The sequence below is a fragment of the Schistocerca serialis genome, chromosome 6 (assembly GCF_023864345.2).
Source record: "Schistocerca serialis cubense isolate TAMUIC-IGC-003099 chromosome 6, iqSchSeri2.2, whole genome shotgun sequence".
Taxonomy (NCBI): Eukaryota; Metazoa; Arthropoda; class Insecta; order Orthoptera; family Acrididae; genus Schistocerca; species Schistocerca serialis.
The window spans coordinates 107,816,303-107,831,988 of NC_064643.1; the positions used below are offsets into that span (position 1 = coordinate 107,816,303).

A 15,686-nucleotide genomic window follows, 5' to 3' on the forward strand; every position below is an offset into this window, starting at 1 on the left:
TGAAAGAATAGAAAAAATAAGGCACATGTAGATTGTAGCTCTTTAATGGGTATTTATCAATACATTCAGTACACACATATAAGCTATCACTTACACCTAACCGTAAGAAGGTGGCTTGCATTCCGATATGGGGCAGCATGGGGGCACGTAACACTGCACCTGTACTGAGGTGCACCTCTCTCCACCCTTGCATTAATTATTCGCGCATGGGTCGTCGCACTGAAACAGACGGACAGCTTATATAGAAGTTTCTTGAAACCACTACGTCAACAATCACTTTATTGTGTGAATACCATTCACTTACATTACTATTAACACATGTTAAGTAATCTGATTTTTGACTGGTTCTGTTGCTACCCTCAGTTTCATCATATTTTGTGCTAACATATTCAACTCTACATGTGACATACGTAAGCTGTTATGAATTTTCTAGACTACGTCTCTCCTTACAGTGTCTCCTTCCTCTTTACTGGCCATTTAAGCGCCAAGCTAATCAGTCATGGGTGCCATAGTAGATGACATAAGAACGTGTACCTTCTTCTCGGGGTTAGAAATTTTCGTAACAATCCATCCTCGACTATTTTAACAACTATTTTTCCATTTTATACCGCTTCAGTTCACTTAGTTTTCACCACCCTTCTGCACCAATAAATCAAACAATAGTCTTACCTCTGAAAACGGAATTTAATGCAGATCTATAGCAGCCTTTCATCTCTGCTCTTAGCAGGAAAAATAATAGAAGCATTTATGGAAGACTAATTAAGTTTATGAATTAAACTGTCTAGCGAAGCACAGTTTGATTTTCAAAGTGGTCGAAGTACAGAATTAGCTATAGCAGAGATTACAGAGGTAGTACTTGGTCACTGGCCAATTATGGCTTCATTACCAGTTAATTTTGTACGTTGAACTGTTGAGACAATAATGTCCATGTTCCCGTGTGTCGTGGCTTAAGGTACTAGTCAACTTGGCCCCGCCTAGTCTGGACATACTTTTATAGAGTGACGTACCTACGAAGTTCAGTGCTTCATTTGCTTTAAAGCATTATATATTTGCTTGCTATTTCTGTGAAATAAGAATGAAGAAGGAAATTTTGGTAACAATAACAAATTAAGTAATTAACAATAATAGTAACAACATAGCACGCCATAAAAATAGAAAGTAGCTGAGCCGCCGCCTGTGTCTACATAATATGACCCTATCTGCTTGCAGCTCTTCAAACCGGACAATTTAACACGAAAAACAAACTTCTTTAACCCCAGAGTTTATCCTTCAGCACAAATAGCGGTTTGATTCCAGACTGCTACATCATTTTAGATGTGTACTGACTAAATTTTCTTTTATTGCCTATTTAATTTAATATTTTCGTCGTATATATCTTGAAACTGAGAGTCAAAAAATTTTTTTAATCTTTCTTCGGTTTTTACGTTTATTCCAGAAAATAATAAGAATAAAACACAGAAAATATGTTATTTTCGTAACTGTTTGTGACACTTAGGTTCCACTGGCATGGAAAAAAGCGACATAGCAGAAACCGGTTGTTTATAGCCACCATCCCTACAACACAGGGCTTAGAAAGATGTATGCCTGCCGACCAACAACTATCAAAAGCATACAGGAAAGCGTGTATGCGGTATGGTTTCCTTCCCCACGATATGCTGTTGTAGGTTAAACTTTACGTATTGCCTATTGTATGGAATCGTATAACATACAAACAGAATCATTTTTATGTCAAATCACTTCACTCCTATGTTTATCTCCACAGACATACGTTTCTGTCGTGGTAGCACATGATTCCTACACACTATATGTTAGACTACAAAACATTTATCTAGCAGGCATCTATTCAAAGGACTGAGAACACTGTTCACAGCATCAAAGCCCATTTATTCACTAGTGAAATTTGTTGCCAGAACTCTAATGCAATTGCAGTGCAACAGGGATAACCACAAATTAAATTCTGAAACGAAAATAACCTGCTGTTCCATCTAGTGAATCTGTCTTTATTGCAAAAATAAGTGAAATGCATAGCTACAAAACTCTGAGAATCTGTTCATGTTTGACAAATACCAGAGGTATTTTCAGAGTTGTTTCTCCTTAACAACGTCTTCTGTGTCATAGAAGAATAGTAATTAGTAGCCAATTACAAACCCACAGAAACCATCATTTAGCCACACGTGTATAATTGTCTATGCAATCTCCAGTTGATACAGTCCACATCAAAAAGTCTGTTGTGAATATGATCTATGGAGCATTTCATTAACTACTCTGAGGTACTTGCTGTTATATAGTGATGATACATTCTGTGCACATAAAGTAAAGTGTTGATCACACTTTCCGTACTTCTACTTCACTTATACTGTAGTAACTGTCAATATCCATGCCTTTGTTTGCAGCAAACTCTATGAAAATATCACATGCAATTAATGTGAAGGTATTTTTTCGTCTCTTATAGCTGAAATTAACAATTGTTTCCTTTGTGTTACGTCATTATGTATTGAAAAATACAAAAGTCCCAACATTCCAGAGAGTTCCGTTTGAATTATCTGTCAGAGCCATTTGAACCATTTGCCAATATATTGCAATAAGCTGACAGAAGAGAAATCACACCACTAAATTGGAGTTTTGCGACATAAACGAAAGTTGGTAGTCGCCTTTCTACATCTGAAAGATATCTAATAAAATTTCGCACCAGTGCAAAGTGGCGCTAGTAGAGTCCCTACGAGGAGACAAATCAGGTTTGTTTTAAACGTTAGTTGCCTTTAAAATTGGACGTGGTGAGTTTATGTCAGTCAAGCATGCCTGTAAGACGATAAGGACACAACTATCAAGACCTCACTGACTTTGAACGGGGTCCTTTAATAGGGCTACGAGAATCTGGATGTTTCTTTTGCGATATAGCAGGAAGACTTGGAAGGAATGTAGTCACTGTACATATTTGTTGGCACGAGAATGTACAGTCGCAGAAGACCGGGCTCTGTACGGCTGCTTGGCACTACCGAGAGAGAAGACCATCGTGTTCGGCTTACGGCTCTGACGCATCGTACTGCTTCTGCAGCAGCTAATTCAGCAGCAGAGGGTCCGCAGTGACAAAACGAACTGTTACACATCGGTTTCTTCAAGGACAGCTCCGAGACAGACGCCCTCTAGTTTGCATTTTACTGACCCCAAACCACCACCATCTGCGACTTCAGCTCATTGGAGGACAGGATGGGGTTCTGTCGGGTTTTCCGATGAAAGCTGGTTCTGCCTCGGTGCCTGTGATGGCTGTATCTTGGTCAGAAGGAGGCCAGTTGAGGGCCTACAGCCAACCTGTCTGCGTGCTAGACACGCTGGACATACACCTGGAGTTATGGCCTGGGGTGTGACTTGGAATCACTGCAGGAGCATTCTCGTGGTTGTCCCAGGCACCCTGATTACAATTGTGTACGTCGTTCTCGTGATGCGACCTGTTGCGCTGCCTTCGCGAACAGCATTCCAGGAGGTGTTTTCCAATAGGATACCGCTGTTGTAACCCAACAAGGCTTGCAGAGTGTCGACATCTTCACCGGGCGTACTCGAGCATCAGATCTGTCTCCAATCGAGCAACAGCATTAACCGTCCCTGTATTGACAAAGTGCAACAGGCGTGGAATTCCATCCCACAAATTGACACCCTGCACCTGTGCTGCACGCATGTTTGCACGCTTACCTTCAACATTCTGGCCGATACACCGATTATGTGTTATGTACCAGCATTTCACATTTGCAATAGTTTCTTTTTTGATTGTATTAACCTGTGATTTTGCAATGTTAATCACTTAAACATGCTACCTACACAAATGTGTTTCAGAAATTTCGTTACCCTACATCAATAATTTTTTGGTGTTGCAACTTTTTTACCGTCAGTGCATATCCAATTATTTAGTAGGGGACATGGCAGTCCTGAAATCGAGCACGTATACATACAAGTATCAAGTCTGAAACAGACAGTTTAGACTACTGAGTGCTGTAATGGTCGTCTTAGGGACATTGCCGCTTCCTGAAGGTGAACATATGTAGTTGTTTCAGTATTAAAGTCAGCAATTTCAAAACCAAATGTTAGGTAACATATGTGCGCCAAACAATGTTTGTTGTATACTTTAGCAGAAATATCAGAATCTAAATGCTGTCATCTGTTAATAAATGACACAAAAACAAATGATATTTTTCAATCCGTTCTGCTTACATTTGCTGTGGGTGAAGAATCGAGACATTCAGTTGGAAGCTAGTGTTTTACCTGAGCAGCATCAGTACACGAGGCAGCTGAGCTCACTTCTCTAATAGAAGTGGCTAAATATGCTGTACAGAACTTGTAATCTCATGCATCTACTGGCACTCAGACAAAACCCCTGGGAGAATCTGGCCCTATGTAGCACTCAGTATCTGTTTTTTTTTTCTTTATTTAGTCAATCAGTCAGTAGTGGAGAAGCGCTTCTATCGGACTGATTGAAAAGTATACTACCAGCTGCCTCATTCTACCTTTTTCAGCACTTTCAAAAATTTTCCCAAAAATTTTGGTATGTGAACATATTCGCTCTCTTTTTAACGTGTAACTCATCTCTCGTTCCCACAAGCTCCCCTAACTGTAGCTCGCTCACGCCCACTGGTCCAACGCTGTAAGTCCCTCAAATCCACCTACTCCCACTTGCCCATTCGCACTCACTTATTCAGTCCAACTCATTGTATTATCTCTTTGTGTCTCTCTAACTGTCACTGTCTCCTGTCTGAAAGCCACAGTCGCCTTTGTTCTGTCCTACTTTGTCCTCTTACTGTCACTGTTTCCCTCTTACTCTCGCTTACTGCTACTATCTCATTGATTCCCTCACACTGCTAATGTCTCTTCTCACTATCATTATCTCTCTCTTCCTCGTTCTTATTGTCAGACTGTTTCTCATATCTCGGCTCTTCTAATTTCTCCTGCCTTTATTCCTCTCCAACTGGTACTGTCTCCTTCATTCCTTCCCCAACACTGTTCCATCACTGACAATTGTGTTCCACTGCCACTCTCACTCTTTCTCTCACACCGCTATAGTCTCCTATGCTCTTCCTATACCACAACCAGTGTGAACTATCTTCCAATATTAATCACTTTTCCATCTCTTTTCCATTGCCCTGTCTCTTTCTCCCTCACCATAAAAAAGCTCAAATATGTTTGCATGCCAAACTCCTTGGGGAAGTGTTTAAAGGTGCCGAGGAACGTAGAATGAGGCAGGTGATACCCCACTTTTCAGTTTGTCTTTTAAAACAGGAGGATATTAGCCTTTTCTGTGCTTCGATAGGTGCATTTCTCCGCTGGGAAAATCAATCTCATGAAAAGAACTTTATGGGTCAGTAAAATTTTCATAGTTCACTTATGTGAAACTGGAATAACGCCGAACTAATTTTACACCTCAGAGCGGATTTTACATGCACATAAATTTTGCATGTGTTTCAGTACTACGACACTGGGTTCCCAGAATCCTTCTAATAATAACGGAGACACTTTACAGCGTATTTCTCTGTGATACGTCATTTTATAAACTATATTATCGCCTCACGCCGTACTTCACGTGCGTGTTTCACGTGTACGAGTAGGGTAACTTTGAACCTCTGTACCTCGGAAACGACTGAAGATATGCAGGAAATTTTCGAGGTTGTTCGAGACTAGGATCTATTTGTTATTTATAGCGGATTTAGGTACCCAGAGACCATGTTTTCCGGGTTTTCTCAGGAACCACCAGTGAACTAAATTGTGCCTCCGTAACCCCCTAAAGTGCACCATAGATCACATACACTAGAGCACCAGAGAAACTGGTATAGGCATGCTTATTCAGGTACCGAGATATGTAAACAGCCAGAATATGGCGCTGCGGTCGGCGACGCCTAAATAAGACAACAAGTATCTGGCGCATTTGTTAGATCGGTTACTGCTGCTACAATGGCACGTTATCAAGATTCAACTGAGTTTGAACGTGGTGTTATAGTCGGCGCGCGAGCGATGGGACACAGCATCTCCGAGGTAACGATGATGGGATTATCCCGTATGCCATCAACAAGTGTCGGCGTATGAACCATTCAACCAAACATCATCGATATGGGCTTACGGAGCCGAAGGCCCACTCGTGTACCCTTCATAGCTTGCATCCATTCATGTCCATTGTGCATTCAGACGGACTTGGACAATTCCAGCAGGACTATGCGACACCTCACACGTCCAAAATTGCTACAGAGTGGCTCCAGGAACACTCTTCTGAGTTTAAACACTTCCGCTGGCCACCAAGCTCCCTAGACATGAACATTGTTGAGCATATCTGGGATACCTTGCAACGTGATGTTCAGAAGAGATATCCACTCCCTCGTACTCTTACGGATTTACGGACAGCCCTGCAGGATTCATGGTGTCAGTTCTCTCCAGCACTACTTCAAACACTAGTCCAGTCCATGTCACGTCGTGTTGTGGCACTTCTGCGTGCTCTTGGAGGCCTGATGTGATATTAAACAGGTGCACCAGTTTGGCTCCTCAGTATAATGGATAAAGGACCAATCGATTTGCTCCATTTGCCTAAGCTGCAGGAAGTGTGTAAAATTCAAACTTTGACCCTGTACTGTATGATAGTTATAGTAAGACGATCCTTATGTTGAGCATACAAATGGTCCCTAGCCCAAGGACTATCCAAAACTCTTGACGCGCCTTTCTGTGGACACTAGATGTCTAGGTATTAACAGCGGAAAAAAACGGTTTTAAATGCGGCATTTGGGAACATGTTAGGTAGCGCCTGCTGTCGCATGCATACCGATGCTAAAAATTTTGTTCCGTTTTATTACGAGTGGGGCCCGTTTCAGGCCCCTTTTATGTAACTGTGCAACTACACTATTGACGAGAATCTATCGCAATAATATCTAGGAGTAACCATTCAGAGCGACCGTAAGTGGAATGACCACATAAAATAAATAGGTAAAACAAATGCCAGACACATTCGTACGAAGAATCTTAAGGAAATGTAACTCATTCACGAAGTAAGTGTCTTAAAGCTGCCTTTTCGACAGATTCTTGAGTATTCTTACAATTTTGAAAATGGCCGATAATGCAGCAACCGTAGACGAAATTTATAATATTACTTGAAAATACAGCTCTTCGGTTGCACAGGTAAAAAATTTTCAACTTTACCTGGGTTTCAACTGCTCTAAAGCAGCCTTCATCAAAAGTAAAATATTTTTACATTACCTATAACAGAGTTTTGGAATAATATAAAAATTATTAAATTCAACAAATGTAATAAAATTACATCATAGCTAACTGCTACGGTACAGTAGACAAAGAAAGCATACTTACATAGAGTAAATAGTTATGAAATGGTTTAGAGCAACAGTGCTCATGTTAAAAATATTTGTACATTATAAAATGTTCCTAGGAATGCACAACCTGATTAAGACGCGGCGCTAATGGTCGCGTGTGCGGCCGGCACTGTAAGCAGCATCAGACTGACAGGCGCGAGCGCCGTCGATGTTAGCAAGTCAGCACCTTGTATCGCGCCATCTACTATTGAATGCTTGTAATTTACAGTGAGAACAGCTGTCAGAAGCATTGGAACAGGAGTGCACGTAATGTGTTGATTACATTATGTAGATTGTAAGAGATCGAAAGTTGAACAAAATATTATACCGTTAGACAGGGAGAGAGAGAACAATATCTAAGGCTACAGTACGGGAAGCATAATAGCAACATTGCGCGTTAAGTGATTTTAAGCAAGGGCTTTACACCATCAAAGAAATTTTTATCATGTAATTGTAATTGCTCATTGAGGATTAAATGGTCCCGTAACGACCATGATCCTACAACTCTCATGGCACAGTCGGGAAGCCGGTAAAAATATCCAATTAACTTGATTTCACCTAGGCCGGTTACTCGTGTACAGGTAACTTAGCAGCCAGACTCAAATACGACCTAACAGGAAAATTTATTTTCGTCGACTGCCTACTATGGCCTTTAATTTGTCTTTTCGATAAACTTTCCACGACACGTTACATATTTCGGAGATTGCTATTTAGGGTTTCATGCAGCTCCCGCTTCAGAGGACCTCAAAATGTCGTCTATCCTATAAAAACCAGCATGAGCATTCCACTCTAGACCAGCTGTTTTCTCTACGTAGTGTACCCCTGGCTTATCACGTGGAATACTAATATTCTCTACAACGTAAAGTAGGTACAGAAATATGCAGCCACTGGTGAGACTTTCCACTCGGCTCCAAATCAAAGGTTACAATACTGCAAATTGTAGTGTCATATATTGATGTTATATTGATCTGTACATTGTTAAGCTTAAACCTTTTGGAAGCCAACTGGGGCACTCCAAGATAGGAAACCAGGAACACAATGCAGAAAGCAGGCAAACGTGGTAGCGTTTAGCTCACAGGAGGTAAACAGTAACGCTAGGACCATCGGAATTACAGACACTGTGGGCAACTGTCCCAGGAGAGAAGTTTCATTTCAAAGAATTAATTGGTAATCTCGTCGCTGCGCGGGATTAGCCGAGCGGTCTGGGGCGCTGCAGTCATGTACTGTGCGGCTGGTCCCGGCGGAGGTTCGATTCCTCCCTCGGGCATGGGTGTGTGTGTTTGTCCTTAGGATAATTTAGGTGAAGTATTGTGTAAGCTTAGGGACTGATGACCTTAGCAGTTAAGTCCCATAAGATTTCACTCACATTTGAACATTCGGTAACCTCGTCGGCCGCCTAGACGCTGTTGTGAGATGCTCAGAATGGTAAGATGGTCAGGAAACGGCACGTTTTAGCAGATTTCAGTGGGTTTACATAGGTTAGAGAGCTACAGCACCGGTCTCCACTCAGAAGACTCCTCAGGGTGGCGCCAAGTGACGTAAAACACTGTTGTTGGTAGCCATAATATGAAGAGCAGTGACTCTAGCTTCCAGCTGAACGCTGTTGCTCCGAAACAGAGTTTGTTAATGTAAAGCTCAGAGATGTCCCTGCCTGCCGTGTAATGGAAGGGGAGGAATCTGAAAGTGGTTGTGCAGAGGACCCCTGGACGTGCAGAGCCACTCGTCAGATTGGCCGAAGCCTGTAAAGTTTCCGTGGATTGTGGCGCGACTGTAGGGAGGGAGAGATAGAGTGCCACCACAATCCTTTAAAAACCCATGTTTTTGTATTCAGAGGGGGTTCTTAGTCAGATCATTGAGACGCCAACTCCGTGTCACTTGTCGCCAGCCTCGAGTAAGCTCCGAGAAGTCTATTTTTCTCACTTGGAGTGGTCCTCTCAAAGTTTGTACTCAAAACACTGCTAGTGATTGTTATGCCTGTTACCTCGCACCCAACAGACTCAGACGCTGATTTCTATTGTGCTTCCACTTCCACCCTTTGCTTTTTACAACGTTTAGAATCAGTCTTTAGTGTAGTAATTAGTGTGATTGCTATTTAACAGCATTAATCAGACCTCTGAGTTCCCTGAGTCTCCTAATCGAGGATCCTATTAGGTCGAAAAACTCCCGCCTCTCGAAGGTGCCCTGCGATAGTACTTACAAGGGAACCTCCCCATCGCACCCCCCTCAGATTTAGTTATAAGTTGGCACAGTGGATAGGCCTTGAAAAACTGAACACAGATCAATCGAGAAAACAGGAAGAAGTTGTGTGGAACTATGAAAAAATAAGCAAAATATACAAACTGAGTAGTCCATGGGCAACATAGGCAATATCAAGGAGGCTGTAAGCACAGGAGCGCCGTGGTCCCGTGGTTGGCGTGAGCAGCTGCGGAGCGAGAGGTCCTTGGTTCAAGTCTTCCCTCGAGCGAAAAGTTTACTTGCTTTATTTTTGCAAAGTTATGATCCGTCCGTTCGTTCATTGACGTCTCTGTTCACCGTAATAAGTTTAGTGTCTGTGTTTGGCGACCGCACCGCAAAACCGTGCGATTCGTAGACGAATGGACATGCCTCTCCAATGGGCACCGAAAACATTTGATCCAGTAAAACACGTCTTATATATTCTATACGACACTGGTGATGGCATGTGCGTAACATGACAGGAATATGTTGCCGATCCACCTAACTTGCACACTTGGCGAATGGGTAAAAAGATTCTTCTACCTTGCCCGATTTAGGTTTTCTTGTGGATGTAATAATCACTCCCTAAAAAGTGATGAAAACAGAAGAGTGTGTCACATAAACTGCAACAAATGAATGCAACAGTTTCACAGTCGCACAGTTTTCTCTGTACTCTCAAAACATATGTTTTTAACGTTTTCAAATTTTTCCGTTTGTAGACCGCCAAATCCTGCATATGTCCAAGCAAATCTTAAAATGTCCTGAAATTTTGGAGAGCGAAGTTGATTATGAGTGAGTGCCTGAACTCTGATAATTGTCTCAAAACAAAACTTTTCACGCGAGGGAAGACTTGAACCAAGGACCTTTCGTCCTGCAGCGGCTGACGCTAACCACGGGACCACGGCGCTCCTGAGTTTACATTATCCTAATTGTTGCCTATCTTGCGCATGGACTACTCAATTTGTATATTTTGCTTATTTTTTCATAGTTCCACACAACTTCTTCCTGTTTTCTCGATTGATATGTGCCAAATTATAACTAAATCTGAGGGGGGTGCGATGGGGAAGTTCCCTTGTTAGCGCTGAATCACGCCATCACCCTGCCACCATCGGAAGCTCGTCTTTCCGCAATTTCTCCTAACGGCTCGGGAATTGTAGACGTATCCTCCTGTCTTCCCTTTATACTGTGTTAGGAGACAGTAGGCTGCGCTTGCACCCGCGAATGAGGCCAGCGGTCGTAACCACTTCAGCCAACCGGCTGTACGAACTGAGGATGGCCTCACGCCCTAAGCAACAGGTGTCTTGAGGATGACTGCGCCCTGCATTCTTTAAAGCTCCAGACAGGGCCTCATCCACATCTCAACCGAGCGCACATTAGAGTTTTTTCCAGTTCGTAACGCCACTTCTCTGAGGCTAACATTGGATCTCCTAATAACCAAGAAACCCTTCCCCCGTGTGCTCACTCGGACCCTGCTGACGGGGAGCCAGCCACCTGTCCACTCGCAGTGTGAACAGCTGAGGCCAGACGGTCAGTCCCCACATTGAGTCTTCTCTTCAACCAACGCAGCACCTTACAACCCGCCACGGACATAGCGGTGAGCGCAGACCCCTTGCGTCGAGTACGCTGGAAGATGCTTCGGTAGCAGAGCCCGTGGGCGAAGCAAGCGACACCTAAGGTGTCGTATGCCGGCCCGTGTGGCCGAGCGTTTCTAGGCGCTTCAGTCTGGAACCGCGCCACCGCTACGGTCGCAGGTTCGAATTCTACCTCGGGCATGGATGTGTGTGATGTCCTTAGGTTAGTGGTTATTTATGTGGTTGGCATGTGATGTCTTTTGGTGTTATTAATGAAGGTGGAAGGAGTTGGACATAATTTACTTGGGAACCGTTCTGGATACAGGTAATGCTGTTCTTGATGTATTTTGGTGACATTCAATATAGATTTAGATCATGTCAACCAATTCTTCATTAGTAAATATCATTGTACTCCTGAAGGCAGGGTAATGTATTACTAACGATTCAGCTATGTAGATGTAAAACACTACAAATGAACCGCAGCGCTCCTCATAACAAAACTGATCTACATAGACAGTGGTTCGACGACATTCCCCCGAAGTGTAATACACAACTGACAACGTATCTCTTATCTGGAAGGCACATGTATCAAAAGTAGCGTAAACATCACGTACCTATTGCCTCGGCGACGCAAGTTTCCTTGCAGAATGACCTGAACTTTCGGGTAGCTGTGCATTACAACGTTGTAACGGCCTGAAAACATTCTATATTCAATGTATTTCAGCTCCCTGATTTCTTGTTACATCTGCAAAAAATTATATCACTCAACTTATATCATCGAGATCCATTATCTTGAGGGTATAAATAGCATTGTTTTATTCAAAAACATAGTTTTGATTCCTGTACCTCCGTTATTAAGGAAGTTGTGTGAAGGAATTCCTGTTTGCTTCATGAGCCCCTTTCGCTGTTCGTCTAGCTGCAAACAGATTACAAATGAATGTGACGCTAATAATGTAATATTTATAAACTGAGGTATGCATAACGGATTAGCTGTGTGATACACTCAAAACGTCAAGAGACTATGCACCTTCACCACCGTAAACAGGACAGGCTACGTTACTAATATCGCACTTTCTGTATGCAGCATGCCGTACTACAGGCCAAATGAATGGAAGACACAATACTGTCGTGGTGGAAGGAATGATACGCTTCAACAAAACTTGCAGAAAGAAACTGTGAATGTGGAGACGAGGAGAACTGTTGCTCAAGTCTGATGTACAAGTTAACACCTACAATCAATTCAGTTAAACTGTAATTTAGTGTGTTGCTGTGTTACATAATTATGTTAGAGTATAATGGCTTTTGTGGAGACTAGAAATCTACTTTCTAGGAGTCAGCATGGGTTTCGAAAAAGACGATCGTGTGAAACCCAGCTCGCGCTATTCGTCAACGAGACTCAGAGGGCCATAGACACGGGTTCCCTGGTAGACGCCGTGTATCTTGATTTCCGCAAGGCGTCTGTACAGTTCCCCACAGTCGTTTAGTGAACGAAGTAAGAGCATATGGACTATCACACCAATTGTGTGATTGGATTGAAGAGTTCATAGATAACAGAACGCAGCATGTCATTCTCAATGGAGAGAAGTCTTCCGAAGTAAGAGAGATTTCAGGTGTGCCGCAGGGGAGTGTCGTAGGACCGTTGCTATTCACAATATACATAAATCACCTTATGGATAACATCGGAAGTTCACTAAGGCTTTTTGCGGATGATGTTGTGGTACATCGAGAGGTTGTAACAATGGAAAGTTGTACTGAAATGCAGGAGGATCTGCAACGAATTGACGCATGGTGCAGGGAATGGCAATTGAATCTCAATGTAGACAAGTGTAATGTGCTGCGAATACATAGAAAGAAAGATCCTTTATCATTTAGCTACATTAGAGCAGGTCAGCAACTGGAAACAGTTAATTCCATAAATTATCTGCGAGTAGGCATTCGGAGTGATTTAAAATGGAATGATCATATAAAGTTGATCGTCGGTAAAACAGATGCCAGACTGACATTCATTGGAAGAATCCTAAGGAAATGCAATCCGAGAACAAAGGAAGTAGATTGCAGTACACTTGTTCGCCCACTGCTTGAATATTGCTCACCAGTGAGGGATCCGTACCAGATAGGGCTGATAGAAGAGATAGAGAGATCCAACGGAGAGCAGCGCGCTTCGTTACAGGATGATTTAGTAATCGCGAAAGCGTTACGGAGATGATAGATAAACTCCAGTGGAAGACTCTGCAGGAGAGACGCTCAGTAGCTCGGTACGGGCTTTTGTTGAAGTTTTGAGAACATACCTTCACCGAGGAGTCAAGCAGTATATTGCTCCCTCCTAAGCATATCACGCGAAGAGACCACAAGATTAGAGCCCACACAGAGCCATACCGACAATCTTTCTTTCCACGACAATACGAGACTGGAATAGAAGGGAGAACCGACAGAGGTAGTCAAGGTACAAATGGCTCTGAGCACTATGGGACTCAACTGCTGTGGTTATCAGTCCCCTAGAACTTAGAACTACTTAAACCTAACTAACCTAAGGACATCACACACATCCACGCCCGAGGCAGGATTCGAACCTGCGACAGTAGCAGTCGCACGGCTCCGGACTGCGCGCCTAGAACCGCGAGACAACTGCGGCCGGCGGTACTCAAGGTACCATCCGCCACACACCATCAAGTGGCTTGCGGAGTATGGATGTAGATATAGACATAAAGCATGTAATGCACCTGGAAGCGTTTCATTGTAATTAACTTTGAAGGCGTTTTTAGAAGTAACAAGAAGATCTATTACATGGTGACCTTACGAGACACTAAACAAAACTCATTTCTTTGTCAAAGAACTTTCATTTAACTTAGATTATTTTGTCTTTGTAAACGGACACTTACTGAGGGGAGCAACCATAGGAAAACGTGACATGTTAATACAACATTAATAGCAGTTTATTGAACACACAGATGAGTTACAAAAATGTTTCAGTTAGGCAGGCGTGCGACCGCTAGTCTTGACGCAAGACGGAACTTTGCAGCACGGCGCTCTGAAACACACCACCTGCTCTGGCACGCAGCGCTCTCCTTTGGCGCAGGGCGACGACCTGCATGGATCCGGACACTGCAACAGAGACGAAGGATATTTTGAGAATGGAGCTTCGGACGTGACCAATTTAGGAGCAATTTCAGTTTCCAGAATTAAGTGTTAATAATTAAATAAGGCTCGAATTCCAATTAACCTATGTGGTATAAGCAACCATGGTCATTGATTTGTCATTTTACAACGTATTTCCTAGACACAGCCCTTGACTATTGAGTGTAAATTTTAGCATCCCTGAAGGGATAGCGACAAAACCGCTGATAAACTACTAATGATCCTAGTAAACGATCGAAGCTTGTGGCTAATGTTGGCTCTTTCTGAATGTATTTATCGACAATGAAGGCCATGAAGATCACGTGGTACCCTTACATCCTGACCCCATGAAACGTATTGATGTGCTTTTGCAATCAAGTTGTCTTTGTTCCCGTCATCGCAGCTTTGCTTCTAAGGTGCTGAGGTACGCGAGCGAGGAGTCGTACATGGCGAAGGATTTTCGATTTATTCACAATTCTAAGCTGTAGCAATATTTCCGACATTTCTTGGGTCTTCCCTCTTGTTCAGTCATCTGTATCTCGCAAAGCAGCAAAAATGTTTCTCAAAACTATACACTCAGAACAGTTTGTACCCACCTTTTGGTACTCATATTCTCAGTCCCAAATAACTAGGGTGACCATATTTTCTTCAGACAAAAGTGGGACCTTCATACATTTTCTTGGCCAAAAAGTGGGACAATTTTTATTTCTCGTTAAATATCACTTTTAATGCTAAAATTTCTTCTTCCTCTGCAAATATGGCCTTCACTGATATTTGTGTGTGTGCGTGTGTGTGTGTGTGTGTGTGTGTGTGTGTGTGTGTGTGTGTGTGTGTGTCTGTGCACAAAACCAAACAAAGAATCGAAAGACTGGAAAGAAGTACATTTCAAGTTTTCAGAAATTTACTTATTAAGAAATGTTACATTTATAACACAGAATGTAGAAAGACATACAGTAACAATCACTACAAAAAAAGTTCTTAATGAACACAAGGAATTTATGGTTTTGTGGATTTCACACTGCAATCATATTTCTTCGAAGATGAAATTTCATTCAGCAACTCAGGTTTGCCTAATAGGTACGAATAGAAGTCACTGCAACTGTATTTACTGAAGTTTAAACAGGTCAGTAAAATACACTTAACGCTCCTCACCATAAATCTATTCCTCTCATCTGCCCACTGTGACGATAGTAAGCTGAAAACTCTTTCAACATTTGCATTGTGGCCAGGGAGTGAAAAGACGTACTGCACTATATTAAGCGATTCTCTGAACTGTTCATTACACTGGCAAGATCTGAAAAACCTACACCATTTTTCATGTGCCATCAACTGATTCCATTGTTCACTGTCTGTTTCCACTTGTTGTTTACAAATGACTGTATATGAACTATTTCATCAGATAAGAGGCTGTCATTTACTAGAATGCGCTTTTCATTTACCCACATTAAAGTACTTT

The 15,686-nt window shown here is 42.4% G+C and overlaps 1 long non-coding RNA gene across 2 annotated transcripts in view; it reads right to left on the reverse strand.

Annotated features, from left to right (window-relative positions):
* The window catches only part of LOC126483612 (uncharacterized), a 101,751-nt gene that overhangs the window by 59,931 nt on the left and 26,134 nt on the right, over nt 1-15,686 (reverse strand). Inside the window, exon 3 of one of the 2 annotated variants that reach the window (XR_007587744.1) lies at nt 14,028-14,218. The exons of the other annotated variant lie outside the window; for it this stretch is intronic. This is a non-coding gene — a long non-coding RNA (uncharacterized LOC126483612). Of the gene's footprint in view, nt 1-14,027; nt 14,219-15,686 lie in introns of those variants that run through there. 2 annotated transcript variants of the gene reach the window in all.